This window comes from Triturus cristatus, chromosome 7 (genome assembly GCF_964204655.1).
Source record: "Triturus cristatus chromosome 7, aTriCri1.1, whole genome shotgun sequence".
Lineage (NCBI taxonomy): Eukaryota > Metazoa > Chordata > Amphibia > Caudata > Salamandridae > Triturus > Triturus cristatus.
In genome coordinates this window covers 749,294,041-749,318,762 of record NC_140590.1, presented here as the reverse complement: position 1 = coordinate 749,318,762, position 24,722 = coordinate 749,294,041, and the positions used below count along the sequence as shown (strand labels likewise).

The 24,722-nt window shown below is 48.1% G+C and overlaps 1 protein-coding gene and 1 long non-coding RNA gene across 3 annotated transcripts in view; both read right to left on the bottom strand.

Moving 5' to 3' along the window:
- The window catches only part of DNAH17 (dynein axonemal heavy chain 17), a 14,992,541-nt gene that overhangs the window by 8,300,523 nt on the left and 6,667,296 nt on the right, over window positions 1-24,722 (bottom strand). The window lies entirely within an intron of this gene.
- Window positions 638-24,722, bottom strand: part of LOC146810463 (uncharacterized) — a 217,174-nt gene continuing 193,089 nt past the window's right edge. The window contains exon 3 of the long non-coding RNA XR_014965693.1: window positions 638-761. This is a non-coding gene — a long non-coding RNA (uncharacterized LOC146810463). The remainder of the gene's footprint in view (window positions 762-24,722) is intronic.

The following is a 24,722-nucleotide window of genomic DNA, read 5'->3' as shown; positions in this document are numbered from 1 at the left end:
GTGTTTTAATGCCAGCTTGAAAAATGTGTACTAAATAATCAAAGCAGTTAAGTATTTTAAGAATTCAAAAGACTGTTATAAAAATTAGATGGATTTCCACGACTATGAGTCCTAACTTTTAAAAAACACAACCTGGCTAAATAAAGCTAAAATTGAAGCTAAATTCATATTTATTTAAATTACATCGATTTCCACTCAATTCTTCCATTTTATAATTTGTTCACCTACTTTACATTACTTCAAACCTTTGTCCCTATATGTCTTTCTGTCATTGAATGTTTTGGAGGCTAGTGTTATATTTTTAACTACCTATGGTGTGGTAGTTGGCCCAAGGAGCATAAAATGGTACCTTCTGAAAACAATTGGCAGTATGTTTCCTTAAAAGTTGACCCCAAGACTTTTTTAATTTCTGCTTTGAGGAAGAGACACAGGCTAAACAAGTGATGAACAATGAAAAATTTCCTAGCTATCGTAACGAAAAGTTTCAATTCTATGAAGGAAGCGGAGGCGAGGATTATGCCTTCTTTCTCCACTTTATTCTCACAGCAGCGTAGAACAAACAAAACTACATTTCCCAAGGAACACAGGGAAAAGGTAGTAGAGAAACAACTTGTCAACAACCAATCCAGAAGGAGCACCAATGTCCAATCAGGGGCCAGCGAGCCCAACATAGTCCTCTGTCAGTGTCCAATCTTCCTCTCTCTGAACGCGACAACAGGTACTCTAGGCACATCAGGCATCTTGCTTCTGAGACTCTGAACCTGAAACAACAGAGAGCACATTACCCAGAGGAACCACTACTTCAAAACCTGCCAGGAAACAAGTAGCAGTCATTGAAACAGCAAGTAACACAGCATAGTCAAAAAAACAACTTAAAACAAGTACTTACTGCAATACGGGGAGGGCGGGATAATCCTCGTCTCCGAGTCCTTAATAGAATTGAAACTTTCCGTTACGATATCTAGGACATTTTTCATTCTATGTTAGGACTGTAGGCAAGGATTATGCTTGTTCAAAGCTTGCCCACAACCAATTGAGCCATATTCAGCACAGGTTTAAAATAAAACTTTTTAAAGGTAGAATCCGAGGACCAATCGGCCGCATTGAGGATATCTTCCAACCGGGCACCCAGGCCAAAGGCTTTAGAGGCCATAGCCCCCCGCGCTGAATGCGCTCCGAAGAGGCGAAGACTAATGCCCGCCTCCTGCATCCCCCAACGAACCCATCTAGCGATGGTAGGGGAGGAAATCGCCTTAAAGGGTTTCCGGAGCGCAATAAGGAGCTGGCGCTCCCCTGGAGGCTGGAACTTTTCCGTCATCTCCTCATAGGCTTTGAGGCATTGCAACACATAGTTTCGGACAGGCCTGGGAACTACGGATAGGAGATAACCATGGAATGGCATTTGGTACGACGAAGCAACGTGAAAGTCACCCCCTCAAGGGTGAACATCCTCCCGGAAATGTCGAGGGCCCGGACATCCGAAACCTGCCTGCAAGACACAAGGCAGAGAAGCATGGCCAGTTTAGCTGAAAGCTCTTTTCTGGAAAGAAACCTGTTAGGCTGCCAGGAAAGAATCAGGTTGAGAACCTGATTAACGTCCCACAGAGCAGAATAGCGCGGCTCCGGTGGCAACGAAAGTCGAATACCACGTAGAAGCCTGCAGACCAAGGAATGTTCACCAAGGCAAGTGGCCAGAGGAGATGGCCGACCGAAACGTGTTAATGGAGCGGTACGCCAGACCATCCGAAGCGAGCTGAGCCAAGAAGTTCACGACGTGAACAATGTCGACGACCAAGGGATCAAAACCCCGTCGCAAGCACCAACGGGACCATCGGCCCCATGGGGACTTGTATCTCTTGACTGTACTATCAGCTCAAGCCTTGGAGATGAGACTCTCAGCCTCTCGTGAAAGTCTTTGGGCCTCCCATCTGCCCCTGAAATCCGCCACACCATGAGCAATAGCGATCCCTGCACCACCAGAGGATGGGGAATCCCGTCCGGACTCATGAGAAGACGTGGAACAGGGGGGGGAGTAGGATTGGAAAATCCCAAGAAAGTTCCAGAAGAACCAGAAACCAGACTTGAGACCTCCAGAGAGGGGTAATCAGTACCAGATCTGCTGATTGCCTGCAGACTTGGGCCGAAGCCCGTGTGATCATGGCGAACGGAGGAAACGCGTAACCCCGTTCCAGACTCCAGTCCCAGAGGAAGGCATCCGTGGCTGCCGCACACCGATCCGGCCTCCAACTGAAGAACCGCGGAAGTTGGGGATCTAGCCTCGACGCAAACAGGTCCACTGAAAAAGGACCCCAAAGGTCGTTCAACTGCGCAAAAACTGACGGATCCAGCTTCCAAAGGCTGGAGTCTCGGATATGGCCAGACTGGAAGTCCGCTTCCATGTTGTCGCGACCCGGCAGGTACTCCACTGTGACGGAGATGTGACTGTCCAGGCAATACTGCCAAAAACTCGCCGCCAGGTCTGAGAGAGCTTTCGACCTGGTACCTCCAATGTGATTGACATAACGCACTGCGGAGACTTTGTCCATTTTCAGAAGGATGCAGGACTGCACTGAGTCTCGCGTCCAACAACGAACCACACAGGAGCCCGCTAGAAGCTTCAGACAGTTGATATGCAACTTCCGTTCTTCGGGTGACCACAAGCCGCCTGTAGACAAATCGCCGCACCGGGCGCCCCAGCCCTGCTACTGGCATCGGACTCGATCACCAGATCGGGGGCCGAACCGAAGATCGCGCAGCCATTCCAGGCCTCCATGTGGTCCAGCCACCATTGGCTCTCGGCTGTCGCTTCCGCTGTCAACCGGACTTTGTGAGAGTATGGAAACCATTTCCGGAAGAAAAACGCTTTGAGGCATTGAAGAGCCCTGTAGTGAAGCTGGCGAAGGGAAACGTGGGAAGTGGTCAGGACGTACCGCAACTCGTGTCGAATTTTGGCTATTTTCCTGGAGGAAGACTGAGAGTAGAGGTTGTGGAGTCTATGACGAACCCCGAGTAGGTAAGAGACTGGGCAGGCTGAAGAAGAGATTTGATCTCATTGATCCCAAAACCCAGGTCCTGAAGGAGAGAGACAGTTATCTGAAGCTGCGACATCAGCAGCCGATGGCAGGAAGCCATCAAAATAATGTCGTCGAGATAGACGATCATTCTGACCCCTCGGGCTCTCAAAAACTCCACCGCTGGCCTGAGGACTTTGGTGAAGCACCAAGGGGCCGAAGAGAGACTGAACGGAAGAGCCGTGAACTCGTAGATGAGCTGTCGTCAAGCGAACTGAGGGAACCACCTGCGGGGAGGAAAAATGGTAATCACCAAATAGGCGTCCTTGAGGTTCAAACGGACCATCCAATCCAGGGGACGAAGAATGTCTCGAAGGAGGTGAATCCCCTCCATTTTGAAATGGCGATAAACTAGCCATTGGTTGAAGTCGCTCAAGTTTCTCACCGGACGTTTGCCTCCATCCAGCTTGTCTACAAAGAAAAGATTGCTTAAAAACCCTGTGGGGTGCAGAGAAGTAAGGGAAATAGCACCTTTGCGAAGGAGGGAAGCCACCTTCTCGTCCACCAAGGCCGAGTCTTGTGCGGAAAACTGGATGGGTCGAGGTCTGGATCTTTGCACTGGAAGTCCCAAGAACTCTATGTGGAACCCCTGTACCATCTGGAGAACCCATGCATCGTGTGTCAGAGACAACCAGTTGTGGTAACAATTTGCCAACCTCCCCCCTATGTCTAACAGGGAAGAAGGGAGAACACTCACCAGAGTTAGAGGCGGAGGATCCTCCATGGAAGCCTTTTCCTTGACGTCCTCGTGTGGGGTAGAAGTTTCCAAAATGGGACTGGTCCTGGTACTGACCTGAGCCTTGCTGGTTGCCCTGAGAGCGTTGACGACTGGCCGAGCGGCCCCTCCCTCGGCCGGCCCCGTGAAAAACACAGGGAAAAACCTTTTTTACGGTGGACTGGGCTCTGTCCAGTGATGTGAAAGTGTTCACGAATTTACAGAGCTCTTTCACAAAAGGCTCACCAAACAAGCCACCTTGCGCCACAGCGGCAGCCTCTGAGTCCACCAGGTCCCCTAACTTCGGGTCAATCTTGATGAGAAGGGACCAGCGGCGCTCGGTGGAGAGAGCACAGTTCGCGTTGCCCAAAAAGACAACAACCCTCTGCGCCCAGCTGGAGAGGGCTTCCAGGGAAATAATGGAGCCAGACGACCCCTATTTTGGGGTCACAAATGAACTTTTGGAGGAATATGGACATACGGGGATCAATCTCAGGGGTCAGGGCTACCTTCCCCTCTAAAGACGGACAAGGACATTCCGCCCGTAGGCAGCTGCGAGCCTCTTTTCTCAAAGGGTGGCGAATATGCTCTGCCACATACGCGGCTACCTTCTCCGCAAGGACCCACACCGAGGAGCAGGGGTGTATGATCTCATTGGGATCCAACATATCAGCAGTAAGAGGTGGGGAGACTGTTGGACGAGAGGGCAGCCAAGGCCGTGGAGGGTCGGGGGAATCGGGATCACCAGCCGCACCCATGTCAGTAGACTGGGGAACTGGAATGGGAGGGGGAGGGTTCCCAGCAGGCGTAAAGTTCTGGCTACTAACGAAAGCCTGACGGAGATGCTCGAAAGCGTCCGCATCTACCCTGGGTTCTCGGGGACGTTTGGCTGGAGGGGGGCTAGTGGCGCTAAGGCCCGGAGTTGGAAGGGCCAGCAGCAATCCGCTGCTCTAGGCGAGAAAACGCCTGATTGATTTGGCGAGAAAACCTGTCTTCCAACGGGGTGATCGCTTGAGCCACCGCCTGATAGATAGACGAGTCCGCAGCCTCATAAAAGGCATCTCCCACACGGCATTTCCGCAAGAGGGTCCTCCTCCTCAGGGAATTCGTCATAGTACTCCATGGTACCAGAATGGGGGGTGGACAGATAGGCCCCACAAGGGTACAATTTAAATTTCAGGGCTGGGTGTCAGCTTACACTTTGGGCAGCAGAAACCCGCAATTAAATGGGGTTCTAGCCCCGGGGACAGCGCTGGCAAAACACAAATCAAACAAACAACAAAACTCTTAAGGGCAAAGACTGGCCCGGGCAGCGTCCCCTCAGAATGCCATCACCAGCTAATACAGGACCTTGAAAGAGGCGTTATTAATACAATGGTACCGACTCCGAAACCCACAAAGGCACCCGGCCGGGAAGCGGAGCGTGCACAACAATAAAGCGGCATTAGTGGTAATGAAAATCTGCCGCCGCCTACAGACCCCCACAGGGCGTTCACCTTGGGCCAGAGCTCCAGAATGACGCTTTGCACGCGCGGCGTTTGAATTCCTCATAACAAACGCCGCGCTGCGCCGAAGGCTGCCTCCCACGCCACCTGCCAGCGGAGCAGGCCAGCGGGTGCCGCTTAGGTACGGGGAAAACCCCCAGTACCCGGGGCGCCCCCAAAGAAGAGCGCTGAACGCTCAAACAATGAAAAATGTACTGCAAACACAGTGAAGAGAAAAAACACACGCTGATAGTGCAAACGCACACACCACGGGCAGAGCCAAGTCTAGAGCGCCTAACAGCGCCAGAATGTCACTCACCACTGAAAAGCCAGAAACAAGCAGAGAATTACACAATGGCAAATATATTATACAAAAGCAAATACACTATAAACCATAACAATCGCACAGTACTTCACAGAAAAACTGAGGAGCACTTATCTCTAGCTGCGGAGCAGCGAAGAAAGAGGAAGATGGGACACTGACAGAGGACTATGTTGGGCTCGCTGGCCCCTGATTGGACATTGGTGCTCCTTCTGGATTGGTTGTTGACAAGTTGTTTCTCTACTACCTTTTCCCTGTGTTCCTTGGAAAATGTAGTTTTGTTTATTCTACGCAGCTGTGAGAATAAAGTGGAGAAAGAAGGCATAATCCTCACCTCCAGACAAATTTGATGGACCAAAAGCCCACAACCTGAAGTGGACAAGCATACAAAAGGCTAAATCACAAGAATTACCATTTTACAGACGACTGTAGACTACAGTTAAGATTGAGCCGTCTGTGACTGGTGTTAGAATTCGGGTGTAAGTAAATTGTAGATATCCTCACTTCTATTCAAATCCTGTATAAATGCATTCTAATTAATTCTATCATTTAGGAGTATTTAATCTGGTTCTTATTCACTAAGCCAAGAGTACAATAGGCCTTTAACAGGTAGTTTTCCAGATTATTTAAAAAAAAACACATGTAAGGAAAATATTTTTAAAGATTATTTGTATTTTCAAATATAAATATACCAGTCAAAGTTTTACAAGAGTCATAATCTAGATTAAAGCACAAGTTACTTACCGTCAATAATGCCTTATCCTGTTGAGACTATCTACCACAGGTTCCTTACCTAAGAATATTCCCCAGGGATCATACTGCATCTGACAAACCCAACAGAAGCAACAGGGGGAATAAGGAGTCAGATAGCCCCCCACTCAGACAATCAAAAACACAGATCTTGCAGTGTTTTTGATTGTCATACTGGATCTGGACATTTTTGATGAGCAGTACCCCTTCAAACTAGTATGTGATGTCATTTGGCACCACATGATGTTGTCCGCACCAGAAGTGAAGTTCACGGTGTCTATAAAGGCGCTATCCCAGCATGCTGCCGTCCGTTTCTTTTTGCGGCTTTCCACACCAGAAGTGCGGAGACGTGAGGAACACGTACCACTGGTGTGCCAAGCTAGGGCCCTAGAAGGGCAGAAACGTATACTTTATAATCTGTTCTCATAGTGGGGATCTTGGGAGGGTCAGTAAGGAATCTGCAGCTAGACGCAGATGAACAAGTTACTTATCTTCGGCAATGCCTTATCTGATAGAGACACGATCTAGCCTCAGATTCCTTACCTTTAAACTTCCCAGGCGTCAGAATGGATCCTGAGTATTTTTCTTGCGCAGTACCCTTGCACGCCGATAGGTGGCGTCAGTCAACTCTGTGTGATGTCGTTGGCATCGTCTCTGTCATCGTGATGTCCATGTCATCCATATATGCACCAACTCGGCGCTCTGATATCAGTCCTTTTCACAACTTTCCACGCCAGAAGCGCAGAGCAATGACGTTGACTGACAGTGGTGTGTTTAGACAACTAAGGCCCTGAAGGGGAACAACCTTGACATTAAGAACTGATTGCAGTGTGAGAAGAATGGGTGGGTCAGTAAGGCTAGATCATGTCTCTACCAGATAAGTTGTTAACAAAGGTAAGTAACTTGTTCATCTGACAGATACATCCAGCCACAGATTCCTTACCTTCGAACAAATACCCAAGCAATACCATCCCTAGATCAGAGACTGCTGAAAAGTTAAACCAGAAAGCCCTGTAGGGCTGAACGGATAAAGATGCCTTTCCTAAAGACTTGATTGTCCAGGCAATAATACTTGGCAAACGTGTGCAGGGATGTCCATGTAGCCACCTTGCAGATGTCGATGCCAGGAATACCACACTGGAGCGCTGTGGTGGCTGCCTCAGCTCTCGTAGAGTGAGCTCTGAGGCCTTCAGGAGGCTGTTTCTTTTCCCGGGGAATAACAGATCTTGAGGATAACCCATCCGGAGATGTTCCTCTTCTGCGCAGCATGTCCCTTCTTTGTTCCAACGCACCCCAACAAGAGTTGGTTGTCCACCCGGAACGCTTTTTTTTTTATATATAAACAATTTTTTTTAAAGTAAAGCACAGAGTTATCATTACAGTATCACAGTGAAGTTAAAGGTTCATATAATACAGTACATCTACGTTTGCATGTAGTAAATATTAATGAGTTGAAGGGTCACTGAGTCGAGTTCTCCTCATCGCCATATCCTCTGTCGGAGAAGTACAGATTTCGCTTCTAAAGGCATTAATACCCTCCCCATTTTTTGTCCCACTTCTTGGGGAAGCCACTTTGTTTACAGACCTCTTTCTCTGCAATCATGCATCTATCCATCTCTGCCACCCATCCAATCGTTAATGGCCGTGTGGTGGATCCCCAGAGCATTGCTATCGCCCGCTTCACCAGCAAGTATCCCAATGCCACCCATTGCTGCTTAATGTCTCTCCAATCGGTGGCCTCCCATATATTCAGGATCCCCAATCGTGGCGATAATTGAATGTGTTTACCCAGTGTGTCTGTCATTTTTTTGGTTGCCCTGTCCCACAAGGGCCGTATATGGGGACAATCCCACAGGACATGTAAAAAGTACTGTCTTGACCACAGCCTCTAAGGCACAATGCATCTGCACGGCAGCCTATTTTGGCCAGGAGTACTCCGGATAGATAGGACCTGTGGAGTATTTTTAGTTGTATTAGGCACAAGCGGTGATTTATCGCTGTTTCCCTGGGGGACATTAGTGCGGTCTGCCAGTCCTCGTCTTTCAGTAGTCCTATGTCTGTTTGCCAGTGGTCTCAAAGAGTCTGAAAGGAGTCAGGTTAGTTATTGCAGAGTTTACGGTAGGTGCAGGAGATAGCTTTTGTCAAGAGTGGTTCAGTGAAAACAACTGGTCGAAGGAGCTATGTAAATGTCCATGTGTTGTGTCTTTTCAATCAACTATTCATGTTCTATTCGTTTGTAAATTTTACTCTCATAATAAGCATGGGTGGATTTTGCCACTTTTAAAAAATAAGGTCCAAAGACAATGTCGTCCTGCTTTTTCGTTTTTACAAACATTAGGAGAAGAACAGTTGTACGTATCGATTTTAATGTTTTGAAAACTAGTCTTAAAATGTAGAAATTCAATCATGATGTAATTCACTCCTTTTCTAATCTTTTTATGGAACTGATCCGCATTGTTATTTCATGAATTTATCAGTTAATACTTGTATTTATTGCGTCTATAATTGTATTGTGTTTTTATGATTATTTCTCTTAATCGAATAAAGCTGATTGAATTGAATTGAATTGAATTGGTTCAGTGAGCAAGCGGTCCTCTAGGGGGGAAGAGTCTGGCAAGGAAGGAAGGTCTGGAACTTGTGTGAGAAGAGCGTGTCGGATATGTAAGTATCAGAAAACCTCTCCTTGTGCGAGAGCATATTTAGTTTGTAATTCCTTAAAGGTGAGAAGTTTTCCCTTGTTGACCAAGTCCCCGATATTAGTGATGCCAATGGTGTCCCACCTGTCAAACCCTGTGTGGAAGCAGAGTGATCCTAACCACTGAGATGACCACAACGGTGTGGCTTTCGTGAATTTATCCGCCCAACCCAGGCGTTTAGTGGCCTTGTGCCAAATGGCCACCGTCAGTGCCATAGGCCCTAGGTAGCGGCCTCTTTGGGCCTTGCTGTAGAGCGCACCCAAATACCCCTCTCGTCCTGGTTGGTAGTGTTCTAGGTGGAAGGACGGGTACGTCGGAGATCCATAAATCCAGTGGTTAATGGCTACCAGTTGTGAGGCCCAGTAGTAGAGGCGTAGGTCTGGAAGAGTAATACCCCCGTTGTACCACCCCTTTCTGAGCTTCTGGAGGGCGATACGGGGTGCCCTCCCATCTCATAGCAAGATACGGAGCTCCCCTTCTATGGTGTTGAAATAGTTGTCAGCCATAGGGAATGGGCAGTTTTGAAGTACATATAAAAATCTAAGAAGCGCAAGCATTTTAAATAAGGCCGCCTGAAGGACTGGGTTATTCTAAGACCCAGCGGTGCCAGGGAACAACACCTGAAACCTTCGTGGGTTACCTGCTCTGGCGTACAAAACACAGAGACACGGGACACTTCCAGCGACGTCAGAGATCAGCGTTTATTTACTGCAGGGATACAGAGGTCACAAGAAGTACACAAAGTGTAGGTTCTCGGAGACTGCTTCGATTTGCAAAAGTGGATCGCTCCTTTTATACACGTTTTTGCCATTGCACAGTATGGCGAACAAAGGTTACAACTCAGTTCCCACAATAAACTTCAAAAGAGTCGTGTTCATGTTTCAGGGGGCCGGAACATAATTACAACAGCATTGCCGGTTCCCAACTGTAAAAACATATCTTTTCTGCAATAAAACACATTCCATCCTGACCGTAAACACATTAGGAAAAGGGACAAAAACAGATGCAAAGAAAGGACAAGGATGCACAACAGATTAAGAAAGAGTGTTGGGAGTAATAAAGGAAACTTGATAACGGGATCAAAGACCTCGTGTCCAATGTATGCATGACTGAAACAATAGACCGGCACGGCAAGATGAGCCTCGAGCGGGGCCATCTGCCTTCGCCGTGTCATTTCCCTCATCGTAAAAAGTCACCCTCAAAGAAACACGTGTCCCTCGTGTAAGCTTGGGAATCCCAGGGTCACGAAGCGGACAAAGTCCGTTCGCTGGCTACTTGAGGGCAAGAAACAAAATGGATCCTGTATCTAAAATGGAACCCGAGGGTTCGGATGAACAAACCCAAAAATAAGACGAACCATACGTGGTTGCATAGCGAAACTGAGTACACCCACTATACTCGTCATTTGCGGTTCGTAGACACCAAACTCATCCATATTCGTCACCACTCAAAAGTGTCGTTCCGTCCCACACGGAACCTCAGACGCTCCTTTTGCCCTCATGTAGGCAAGCACTAGTCAAGATCGGAATCTATTTCAATATTCATCAGATCGTTCAGCTGCTGCTGAAACATCATTCTATTCATCAACGTCTCCTTGGTAACAGATGGCCGTCTTATACACGTTGTAGCACAGAGGCCACATAAGGCAGGACCACACTGCACACAAAGACAACACGTGAACAGAAACGTTACAACAACCCCTACGATCATCAGAATCTTCCAACCCCAAGTTGACATCAGGCCCCAAAACCATCCTAGAAGCGTCCAATTACCTTCGTCCACGTGTATGGACTCGGAAATCTTGTGCAACTTCGAGATGGCTTGGTAGACAGTTGGAGCATTGTCAGGAATAAAAATGCAACAACTCGAATGGATAACTTTACACACACCACCTCTATCTGCAAGAACAACATCTAGAACAATACGGTTCTGCAACGTCATGAGTCTATCCGCCTGAAGTTCAGCTGTTAAATTACCAAGGGCACTTGCAGTAATATTAGCAGTCGACTCAACTACACGGGTCAACTGTCTTCGGTTCCTACTATTAACCATAGGTCCCCAAAACGGCAAGAAACCCTTAAAGAAGTCTCCTGCTTCTTGACCGGCAGTATCCTCTTTGCTAATAACGCCTCTCACAACTCTAGTTTTGTGATAGTCTGAGGCAACTGTGAAAGTCGGTGGTAAAAGATTCGCAATATAACAGGTACCCGAAAAATCACGGGGTAACCATGTATATGCGCGCTCATAACATACAAAATAAGTGCCCTTAGCGGTCAGAAAAAGAGGGGAAGAGAGCATCGGTAGAACATACGTGTCAGTGCAAGCACTGTTCCCAAGTTGTGCTCTCGGATTTCGACCCAAACCTTTCAAGCAGAAATTACCGAGGTGTGGTACAATCCATATTGGGGACGAGCTCTTAAGCTGTCTATCACCCACTGACGTACTATACTCAGCCTCGCTCAGATCCTTATAGGCCTGCACTTCTTCATCTGGGATAAGCGATGCATCAAAAACATCTCTATCTAAATCCGCTATCGCTATCGCCAAAGGCTTGTGATACGGCCCAGGACCAAAATTGACAGAACGTGGCTCTCGACTGGGGTAGGAATCTAGTGCACTACGGAACATAGTTTGGAATGCTCGAGCTGAGCCCTGGGAGCTGTAAGGAAGGACCAAATACGGAATACCCCTATCCATGGTATGTGGCATTAACCCACACACCCAACAATTGGTAGTATTCATCACCAACTGATGCTGATGTAGAAGTTGAACGAAGGAGTTATTCATAAATTCTGCACGTCTAACCTGTTCATGTTGAGGCAAAGGATGAAAAGAATGTGGGGAAACAGTGGTGAGGGAGCTTAGTTTGGGAGAAAGAGTAGGTGGAACAGAAGGTAATAACAACGGTACTCCAAAATACACACCACCCACCAATAGCATAGATACGGTCAGAAACAGTAGGAACACCTGAAACAGAAAACATTTTGTTCGTACAACCCTCCGTAATTCTAATCTCTGCGCCGACATCCTTTCTACTTCCAACAGCTTAGAGAATGCCATCCTCTACAAACCGTCCGTGACGTACTTGACGCACTTCGTTCTGAGTAGCGATTATCAATCCCCAGGAGTTCCCAGGAATCGACAAAAGTAACCGACCTAGCGTCAGAAACCTGCTAAACAGAAAGGAGTACCCGCACGGCCCTACGGTAACCCGGATGGTAGGGTTTCCTCAAAACGTTCAGTTTTATCACAAATCTCTTAGCAGTGAAAAGCACATAAGAACTCAAAAAGAAAGGATATAATTGTTCATAATACTCATAGCATCAAAAAGCAAATATACAACTAATTTTCATTAGTCCTTGAACGAAGCAAGTATCGACTTCTTCCAGGTCGAGTTTGCTCTACAAACAATTGTTCAGCTGGCGCAACAGTGTTCGATGAAGTGAACGACGAATCAGACCTTGGGTTCTCTGCTACCGATGACTCCACATGTGGGTTTGGCAGTGACAAATCATCCCCTACAGGTTGAGCGTCACTAAACGGCACAAAGTGTAAAGGAGTCTCAGTTTCCGCTGCCGAAATCCCAGTTCTCACCCAACCGTCTGTTGGTAAGGGGATCGGTACCTTTTTCGTGTGGCTAGCGTGGACCCAGTTTTTCCGGCCCTCCAGTCGAACCGCAGTCCTCGTTGTCAACAAGACTTGAAAGGGTCCTACGAATCTTGGCTCCAAGTTACGTTTCCGACCAAAATTTCGGGTAACGACCCAGTCGCCTGGCCGGAGCTGATGTCCAGGACCCTCTGTCTGCGCCGGTAGAGCTTCAAAGACCTGTTGATGGATTAACCGTAGTTTAGTGGTCAAATCATGAAGGTAATCGATTAGCATTGGATACTCAAGACTATCAAAAGCCTTAGGTCTCGGGACTCCCCAAATGTTCGCAGGGCGGCCGAACACAATCTCATATGGGCTAAGCCCTACTCGAGAGTGTACAGTCGCTCTGGTTGATAGGAGAGCCAGAGGCAAGGCATCTGTCCATGATAGACCAGTCGTAGCTTGTATCTTTGCGAGTTTGAGTTTCAGGGTACCATTGTACCCTTCAACCAAACCCGCTGCCTGAGGATGATTAGCGCTATGGAATTTTTGACGAATTCCAAGGCCCTTACACACACTCTGCATTACACTTCCCACAAACTCGCTTCCATTATCCGACCACACGATCCGTGGCATTCCATACCGAGGAAAGTATTCCTTCAGCAGGATTTTCGCTGTGGACAGGGCAGTATTATCCTTAAGAGGATAGGCCTCAATCCATCTGGAGAACGCACAAACCACAACCAAAACATACTTCAGGTTATTGCATCTCTCCATATGGATAAAGTCCAGTTGGATAACCTCAAAGGGACAGACATGAGGAGCAAAATGACCAGGTGGAGTGGGGGTGCCCTTGCCAAGATTGTGCATCAAACACACCATACAATTCTTAACCACTCTCTCGGCACACTTAGCAATACCCTCATTCTTCCATACAGGGGACAAGAACCTACATATTCCTTTTGCACTAATATGTGACAACCCATGAGCCATCGTCACGACAGCTAATACGTACGCATCTGGTAACATCCACCTCTGACATTCCGTCAGGTCAACCCAACATCCATGCATATCCAACTTCCCCGTACTTTCTTTCCACTTGGTCTTTTCAGCTTTAGTAGCTTCGTTCTGAATTGCTTTCACACTCTCAACAGTATTTTCACACATACCAGTCTCCGTCGGCCACCTCACTGAACTCGTAACATACATTCGGGTCGTAAAATCCTTAGCCGTTTCCTTAGCAATCTCATCCGCAAACGCATTACCACGACCAACATCATCCGTCACTTTCCGATGTGCACTACATTTAACGATCGCCACTTGTTTAGGCAATGTAAGTGCATCCAAAAGGTCATTCACGAGCTGCCCGTGTTGGATCTTCGTACCATGCGATGTCATAAATCCTCTTTCTCTCCAAAGTCTTCCAAAACTGTGCGCAACGCCAAATGCGTACTGACTGTCGGTAAACACATTCACTCGCTTTCCCTTAGACAAGACACATGCCCTTGTCAATGCAATCAACTCTGCCGCTTGTGCTGAATTCTGATTCAATCTCGCAGTTTCCACAACCGTGCTCAACGTCACTACAGCATACGCAGTCGTCACATCGACATTCGGCAATTTGAAGCAAGAACCATCCACATACAAAGTACCATCAGGATCTGTCAAGGGAGTGTTTTTCAGGTCCACACGACCCTTTGTTTCTTCCTCAGTTCGTAAATAACAATCATGTGGCGGTATATCATCTGATTCCATATTAATCGGCAACAATGTCGCCGGATTCAGTACATTACAACGTTTGATCTGTATATGACTTGCCAAAAGGGTCAGCTCGTACCCAGACAACCTTGCACTCGTCAGATGTTGAGTTTTTGTCCGGTTCAAGAGAGTGTCAACCGCATGCGGAACCATCACCATGAGCATATTATCCATGACAAGACCTGCGGACTGCCGAATAGACGCCGCTGCTGCCGCTGTCGCCCTCAAGCAACTTGGCAACGCTCTGGCTACCGGGTCTAAGGTCGAGGAAAAATATGCACACGGGCGCTGCTTGCCACCAAATTGTTGCGTTAAAACACTTAACGCACAACCTTCCCTCTCGTGGACGTATAGTGTGAATGGCTTGCTGTAATCAGGAGTACCTAACACAGGAGCCGAACACAACGCATCACGTAGTTCAAAAAAACTTTTCTGACATTCCTCCGTCCATGGCAAGGGAGTCGAAACATCCTTGCACGTGAGAGCTATCAATGGCTTCGCTAACAGCGAAAAATTTGGAATCCACTGTCTACAGTATGACGTGATACCTAAAAAGGCACGCACATCTCTCTGAGTCGTCGGCACAGCCATTCGAGCAATTGCTGCGATTCTTTCAGGGGTCAACCTTCTTCCCGCCTTTGACAATAAGTGACCTAAGTAGGTAACTTCTTGACAACAATATTGTAGTTTAGAAGGTGACACTTTGTGGTGTAAATCACAGAGATACTGTAACAGCGACACAGTAGCAGTGCTGCAAACTTGTTCAGTGTCTGCAGCTACCAACAGATCGTCGACGTACTGAATCAAAGCCGCACCAGTCGGCAGCACAAATGCATCCAGTTGACTCTTAACCCCTTCGGTGCTCATGACGGAATGGTTCCGTCATGACCCACGGTTGAGCTGTGCTCATGACGGAACCATTCCGTCATGACCCCGCCCGCGCAAGATTCCGCCAGCACAGCGGCGGAATCTGCGCAGCATCGAAGGGGTTAAGAGCTTGGCTGTAGATCGATGGGCTCTCACAGTAGCCTTGAGGTGCACGTTTAAACCGGAAGCTGCGACCTCCTAATGAAAAGCCGAACAAATCACGACTTTCCTCAGCAATCGGAATGCTAAAGAACGCATTCTTCAGATCGATTACCGAGAACCATGATGCAGAGGCTGGAATCAGAGTCAGTAATGCTGTAATGTCGGGTACCACAGGAAACTGCGGGACAACAATTTTATTTACTTCCCGTAAGTCAATAACTAGACGGTACACGGGAGGCTTGGAGGGATCAGTTCGCTTCAAAATAGGCAACACGGGACTATTACACACGTTACCTCGTGTCTCCTCGATAACATCTTTATCGATCAGATCATAAATGATCGCTAATAGTGCCCGTTCACCATCAAGGGAGATACGATACTGTGGTATGCGTGGTAAGCGCGCATCAACTTTCAATTGAACAACATAAGGTGGTATATCCAGCAGGCCCACATCATTGGGACCTGTCGCCCACAAAGAAGCCGGAAGAGAACTCAATTCCGGTGGGAGCTTATCGATCGATAGATACATAGGAGAAATCACCCTCTCACCCAATGTAAGCTCCACACCTGTAGGAGAGCAGTACAAAGTCGCATGTAACCTCTTCAACAAATCCAAGCCCAAAGGATTCTCACCACAACCAGTAGTCAAAATCAAAGGAGCTTCTAACTCATGAGACCCAATCGTAAGGGGCAAGGGGCTAGAAACTGGATTGCTAACGGGGGCGCCAGAGAATCCAACGGAAACATTCGTTAAGCCAGACAAAGGTGCGCCAGGGAGTTTCGAATGCATAATGGAACTTTTTGCTGCACCAGTGTCCAACAGAAAAGGCTCAACGACGCCCAATGCAGCAACTGCAACATAAGGCCCTCTCTGATCAACCGGAACTGATACTTCTCCCTTCCTTTGTCTATGGCTGTCCTAGTAGATACCATCCGTATCAACATCACGCTCGACGTAATAGTCATCCACATGATACTGTGCAGATCTACCAGACGAGAGGTCGCGTCGATCGAAACAATTCTGCGAGTCTGAGGAAGTGGCAAGACGCTCGGCCTGATTCTGAGTAACTCCACGATCTCTACCACGTGAAGCTTGTTGAGGACCACTACGACCTCCTCGAGCTGACACACCATTGTTCCTATCACGGAGAACTGGACAATTAAACTTCAAATGGCCCTCCCCTCGACAATACGCACACTGATTATATCCCAACACAAAACGAGGTGCGGGAGAGTCATTTCGCGTCTGCGACCTGGAAAACTGTGATTGTGATCGATTTGGCTGTTGCGAGTCACTGAAATTTGAGCGCGGAGGATACGCTTGCTGCAATAAGACCTTAGTTTTAAGATCCTTCGTTTTCTTATCTGCACGTTCACTTTCTTCCTTTTCTCTATTTTCGTAATATTGGGCCGTAGCCAATATTTGAGCAGTGGTAGAAACAGCCCACGAACTCTCAGAATTTTTCAACTTGTTGCTAAGTTCGGGCAACAAGTTCGATACAAACTTATCAACGAACAACCGCTGACCACCCTCCGAACTCATGTCCTGACCACTATGATCAACAAATGCTTCCTCGAATCTCGTAAAGAAATCGGAGACGCTTTCATCCCTCTTTTGCTTGCACGCGGACAACTTGTCCCAATTGACGCGCATCGCTGGCATAAGCGTTTTCATAAGGGTAATTATCCTCTGGGGCAGCTCCACAATAAGCTGTTCAGGTTTAGCCCCACCAACTTGCTGAGCGTCTGCCGCCGTAAGGGCAGCCCAGTCACCGCCTAACTCGGCCGCGTGATTCTCGTGACGAATTTTCGCCCAGATCGGCTGAGGCACTACATTGCCAAACAACATGTCAATATCAGCAAGGTTCATAACAGTAGCATCCACTAATTGGGACAGCTCCTTATAATAACCTGCAGGATTTTTACGAGGATCAGGCAAAGTTTGCTTCACCTGTAAAACTTCCGATCGTTTCCAAGGGAGGTGTATCCACACTCTCTGAAAACGGCCTGGGACAGCAGGGTTAGCATTAGGATCACCTGGCATCCACACTGGAGGAACTTCCCGCATAGGATATTGACCAGCTTTCGCCATCCACTCTGCGGTCTCTTCTTTAAACAATGCCCGAGGTTGCACTGTACACCGAAAGGATAACAGGCGTTCTAGAGCATCTCAAACCTTATCACCTACAATCACGCCAGTCGTGAATTGATGCTGGAGCTCAGAAACCTCAGACGGTACATTATCGACCACATCATGATCCCACTCCTCCCTCAACGATTTACACATTTCCTCAAACACGAGTCGTTGCGTGGGCGCATTAAACTGAGAAAATGTTTCAAACACTACACGCGAAGTGTATTTAACAGGATTACGAATCCATTTACGTGCCATTTTCACCAACGATTCACGTTCCCTACCATCAGGAAGCTGGCTGCGCCTCTGGGCAACATCTGAAAGAGTCGAGCCGAGTATTGGCCCAAAAAGCGGAGAATAAAGAGTAGCAACAGCAGTCAGGAGACGGCTACGCACAGAAGGAGAAGAGGAAGAAGGTGCAGGCGCAGCGACAGTAGGAGTGGAGGCAGTAGAAGTAGACGCGGCACCAGGAGTAGCGGGAACGACAGACTGAGGAGGGACTTGGAGAGGCGCAGTAGGAAGAAAAGCCGGTAAAGGAGGATGAACGATCTGCAGTACAAGAGGATTCGGGAGAGCGGGAGGAACGGCGGGCTGACCAGCAGCCGCCAAAACAGCAGGTTGAGGAAGAGGTAGAATCACAGGACCCACAGTATCGGGAGCATAGGGAGGTGGTGATTTCAACAAATAAGATAGTAGCGAATCCTCTATCGCTTCTTCACCCGTCTTATCGGCATTAGACGGTAACACCGGATAACATTTATCCACCGCCATATGATGAAGTCGAGCACTAATTTCTTGCTCTTTCTCATCTTTGTCTCGCTGATACTGTTCTGCATTTCGCATCACCGTAATGACACCTTCTTTTTTATTTTTCTTACTCTGTTTGATTTCTTTCTGCTTGGCCTCTTTCCGCCATAACCGGAAGGAATCAAACATGGCCGGCCTAGCCTTCTTTTTAAACAGTTTAGCTTCCAAATTATCTAAGACGGCAGTTTCGAAACTACCATGTGATGGCCAACTAAGAACGCCATCATTTTTAGTGTAGCGGACCCAATATTAATTATATACGATAGGACCCACGCCATGGCGACTATAGAGCTCGTAAATTGGAGTTCCAACCGGAGGTATCGGACACGAATCCTCCAGCCGGAAATCCATTCTGCAACATTTGAAAAACCCAAACAAAGTACTACGGCCAGGCATCGTGCACACTAACCGAGAATACAAACTTCAAGGGCTATCGAATTATGATGTCCTCGCACAAAAAATGCAAGACCCTCGGTTTTTGGCAATTGCAATCGTCAAATAAAATCCAACAACTAAGAACCACAAATGCTATGGAACCATGCAAACAACAAAGGAACACTGGGAGCGACCCACAAATACTTAACTGAGAGAACAATGGCGTCACCAGGAAGACCCGTCTATCGTCTCGCCGTACAAAGGACTACGCCAGGCGCCAAAAACAGGTCGACAGTCAGGGCATCAGTCCGTCGCAGCCGTCAGGAGGCGGGGATCTTCGCGGGAAAAGTCTTCGGGCCACTTATTTCGACAACTGGATCGATGAAGCGGGGTGCACCTTCCCTCGGAGATTTCACACGAAGTTCCTCATGATCGTCGGGCTTTGGACCGGTACCGTTGATGTCGCCCTACGTTGGGCGCCAACTGAAGGACTGGGTTATTCTAAGACCCAGCGGTGCCAGGGAACAACTCCTGAAACCTTCGTGGGTTACCTGTTCTGGCGTACAAAACACAGAGACACGGGACACTTCCAGTAACGTCAGAGATCAGCGTTTATTTACTGCAGGGATACAGAGGTCACAAGAAGTACACAAAGTGTAGGTTCTCGGAGACTGCTTCGATTTGCAAAAGTGGATCGCTCCTTTTATACACGTTTTTGCCATTGCACAGTATGGCGAACAAAGGTTACAACTCAGTTCCCACAATAAACTTCAAAAGAGTCGTGTTCATGTTTCAGGGGGCCGGAACATAATTACAACAGCATTGCCGGTTCCCAACTGTAAAAACATATCTTTTCTGCAATAAAACACATTCCATCCTGACCGTAAACACATTAGGAAAAGGGACAAAAACAGATGCAAAGAAAGGACAAGGATGCACAACAGATTAAGAAAGAGTGTTGGGAGTAATAAAGGAAACTTGATAACGGGATCAAAGACCTCGTGTCCAATGTATGCATGACTGAAACAATAGACCGGCACGGCAAGATGAGCCTCGAGCGGGGCCATCTGCCTTCGCCGTGTCATTTCCCTCATCGTAAAAAGTCACCCTCAAAGAAACACGTGTCCCTCGTGTAAGCTTGGGAATCCCAGGGTCACGAAGCGGACAAAGTCCGTTCGCTGGCTACTTGAGGGCAAGAAACAAAATGGATGCTGTATCTAAAATGGAACCCGAGGGTTCGGATGAACAAACCCAAAAATAAGACGAACCATACGTGGTTGCATAGCGAAACTGAGTACACCCACTATACTCGTCATTTGCGGTTCGTAGACACCAAACTCATCCATATTCGTCACCACTCAAAAGTGTCGTTCCGTCCCACACGGAACCTCACGCCCTTCCCAGGAGGGATAGGGGCAGTGACCTCCAGTGCTTAACATCTTCCTGTAGCCGCTTAAGGGGGCCCATAAGATTATGGTCATAAAACAATTTGGGGTCAGGTGTGATGAAAATGCCCAAGTACTTAAAACCTTCAGAGGCCAGTTCTATCGTGTAGCCGCGAGGTAGGCGAGGTGGGGGGCCGTGTAATACGTACAATACAGATTTAGACCAATTAATAGTGTATCCTGCATATTTGCCAAAGTTAGTAATAACGTTAAGTAAACCGTTGATGGAGGCTCGGGGCACGCTAAGTATATGAGGATGTCATCAGCATATAGTGATATTTTGTCCTCTCTGTCTTTGCTCCACCGCAGTCCCCGTAAGGAAACATCTCGCTGTATCCAGTGGGCTAGCGGCTCGAGGGTCAACGCAAACAATAAGGGGGACAGGGGAAAACCTTGCCTGGTCCCTCTCTGTAAAGTGAACGTGTGTGATTGTTCACTCTGACCTGACCCAACAATTCACTGTATAGCAATGCCACCCATTGTTGAAATTGTGGGCCAAATCCAAACCTCGCCAACACCTTGAAAAGATAGGGCCACTCTATCGAGTCAAATGCCATGGTGGGGTCTAAGGACAATATAACCGCATCTTCCCGTAGATAGGGCTGTCTGCCCAGAACATTGTGGACACGACGAATATTCAGAGCGGTATTTCGACCCAGTACAAATCCTGATTGATCTTCATGGACCAGAGATGGGAGGACTGCAATTAACCGGGATGCAAGAAGTTTGGCCAACACCTTGGCCTCCGAACTGATCAAAGAGATGTGCCTATATGAGCCACAGTTGACCGCTGATTTACCCGGTTTTCGGATGACCACTACAGATGCCAGTCTTTGGTCCAAGGGAAGAATACCCCGCTCCCGACTCTCGTCGTACATATTTTTTAGGTGGGAAGCCACTTTAAGGGCCATCCCCTTGAGGAATTCAATGGGGATCCCATTAGGCCCCATTGCCTTCCCAGAATTAATGGCGTAAATAGCTTTACAGATTTTGTCTGCTGTTATGTCTGCGTCTAGGGCGTCCCTGTCGGATTCAGAGAATGTAGGCAGATTCATTTCCTCCAGGAGCTGACAGGAGTCTTCAGGGGTGGATGTAGTCCTAGAGGTATATACGGCCTCTAGGTGATCTGCAAATGTCTCTGCTACCTCCCGAGGGTCTGTTACCCGCCTGCCATCCTCAAGTGAGATTTCAGGGACCCATCTAGCCTCCTGATCCCGTCTTTCCAGCCATGCCAGCATCTTACTGGCCATTCCCCAAGTTCGTAAACTCTATGGCGTGTCTGAAGCAATCTCGTTTGGGCCTTTTCCCGTGCTAGGGCTTTATATTCTAGTTGTTTATTTTGGAGTTTTTGGGCTGTGGCTTCGGTGGGAGAGTGTTATGTTCCGACTCGAGGAGGAGCAAGTCACTCTCCATTTGAGTCAGCTGTTCATTGTGATTTCGGAGGTATCCGACCTTTAAAGCCAGGGCGCGTCCCTTGATTACCGCCTTATAAGCCTCCCATATAGTGTTGGCCGAGTCAACGGATCCAACATTTTCGGTGAAGCAATAGTCTGTGTGTTCAGCAAGGTCTTCCTTGATGTCTGGAATGTAAGAAGCCATGGGTTGATGACTATGGGGCCTCGGGCGAAGCGTCGGTGAAATGTGAGTTCAAGCCTGAGTGGAGAATGGTCTGAGATACCTCTAGGACGTTGGAAATGACCTATGTCTGCGAGGGATGTAAGGAAATAGTCAATGCAAGACATGCTTTTATGTGCATTGGAGTAGTGTGCGAAATGGGTTATATCGAGATTCAACATATGCCATATGTCAACAAGTCCCATTGCTTGGGCGAATTCAGCCATGCAAGTGCTATGTCGGGGAGACGATTTTTGAGGGTGTCTGTCAAGCGTGTCGTCCATCGTCATGTTGAAGTCACCTCCCAGTATAAGAGTACCAGGGGGGAGATCAATTAGTATCTTGCCCAGGTCTGGTAATGCTGTCTTTCCCAACGCTGGTGGGAGATAGGCCAAAATTACATTCAATGGCTTGCCCTCCCAGGTCGCCTCCAAAACAGCAAACCTTCCCTGTGGGTCGGCCCAAATACGGGTGGGTGTAAGGGCTAGATTCTTGCGAATGAGGATACCTGTACCTCGAGATCCCGACATGAACCCAGCATGGACCACAAGTTCGTAACCCCATCTGTGGAGAGCTTTATTACTGTTACCCACCAGGTGAGTTTCTTGCAATAATATCGAGTCTGGCGAGTGTCATTTAAGGTTCTGTAGGACCACTCCTCTCTTTATTTTACTTAGGCCATTTACATTCCACGTCATTATTGACACCCGGAACTCTTTAGAGCGGTTAAGATAGAATGATAATGGTATTTGTGGGTCCAGATGGTGGAGACGTTCTTCTTCCTTAGAAGGATGCAGAGGAGCATAGAAGGTGGGCAAAGGTGACAGATTTCCCTAGGTGGAAAGGTGTCACCACTTTAGGCAAAAAAGAAGCCTTAGTGCAGAGCACAACCTTGTTTGGAAAGACGGTCAGTTATGGAGGCTGATAAGAGAGTGCTTGCAACTCAGTCACCCTTCAGGAAAAAGATATTACCACTCAAAAGGCTGTCTTGATGGTTATCAGCCAGAGGAGGCAATTGTGCAGGGGCTCAAAAAGTGCACACATTAGATAGGTGAGGACCAAGTTAAGGTCCCACTGGGGTATGATGAATGGTGAAGGAGGAAACAAATGTGTAAGCCCCTTCAGAAATCTATGTACAATAGGGGACTCTAATAGTGATGGTTGATCTGGCAACCATATAAAAACTGAAACTCCAACGCAAAACTGCTGATACTAAACGTTCTCGACTGAGGCGAACAGATCTAACCAAGGCTCTCTCCACCGCTGAAAGAGTCCTTGCATTACCTCTGGATAGAGATGCCACTTGTGATCCGCTAGGCACCGGCGGCTGAGTTCGTCTGCCCTGGCGCTCAGGGATCCTGCCAGGTGTTGAAGCACCAGGGATATGCCCTGTTGTTCCAGCCAGGCCAGAGACGCAGGGCCTCTTGACAGAGGGTCCACGACACCACCCCACCCTGCTTGTTGTTGTACCACATGACTGTGGTGTTGTCCATGAACACCTGAATTAGCCTTTCCTTGATGGATGGCATTGGTAAGAAGGCTTTCAGTGGCAATCAGATTGCATGATGTTCCAACAGGTTCATGTGGACCCTGGCTTCCACCGGAGACCAAAGTCCTCTGATCACCACCTCCCCCAGATGGCTGCCCCATCCCAGGAGTGACACATCCGTCACCACTGTGAGATCTTAGTGGGGAAGTGAGAGGGGTCTGCCTGTGGCCCGTTCACAGTTTGCCAGCCACCACTGCAGATCTTGCGCAGTTCCTTCCAAGCTCTGGATCAGATCAGTGAGATTTTCTTGCTGCTGCGCCAACTGAAACTTCAGGTCCCACTGCAGAGCCCACATGTGCCATCTGGCATGATTCACTAGCAGGATACAGGAGGCCATAAAGCCCATCAGCCTCAGAGTGCACCGAAATCCAGGAAATAGGCTGAAACATCGGAATCATAGCCCGAATATCCTGAACTAGCTATTTAGGAGGATAGGCCTGAAACTTACTATGTCCAGAACAGCTCAGATGAAAGGGATCACCTCAGAAGGAGTCAGGTGTGACTTCGGCACGTTGATCGTGAACCCCAGAAAATGCAGGAGGTTCTTCTTAGTCTGGAGGTGGGAGATGACTGCCTGGGGTGAGCCTGCCTTCAGCAGCCAATCTTCGAGATAGACGATGACTGGAACCCCTGACCTCCGCAGATGAGCTGCGACCATCGCCTTCACCTTACTGAACACTTGAGGGACACTAGTGAAGCCGAAGGGGAGCACGGTAAACTAAAAGTGCTCATGGCCCACCATAAACCGCAGATAGCGATGATGGCAGGAAGGACGAGAATATGGAAGTAGATGTCCTGCAAGTCCAACGCTACCATCCAGTCTCCCGGGTAAAGGGAAGACAGAATCTAAGCCAGGGTGAGCATCTTGAACTTCTCTTTTTTGAGGAAGTAGTTGAGGGCTCTGAGGCAGAGGATAGGACGAAGGCCCCTACCCTTTTTGGGAATCGGAAAGTAGCTGGAATTGCAACCACAGCCTACTTCTGGCACCGGAGCCCTCTCTATGGCTCCCTTGGCCAAGAGAGTCAGACTCCTTCTCGAAGTAAAACAAGATGATCCTCCGTCATCTGATCGTATTTAGGAGGCATGGAGGGAGGGATAGTCTCAAAGTTGAGGGAGTAGTCCCTTCGAACTAACTGTAGAACCCACCTGTCTGAGGTGATGGTGTGTCCTGCCATCAACTGGGTGCCCATGATCTGGGAGGATTGAACTAGGAAGATTTGGAGGTGAAGGAGGGAGGGGGATTTGTGGCCTCACCTTATCTGTCATCGCCCGATCCAAGGGGTAGGAGTGAGCCGCACCCACGGCCTCACAGAGGCTACAGAACTTGCAGGAGTGGGCAGCGGATAATAACATCTTATCCGACCTACAATATGGGTTCCGTGAGG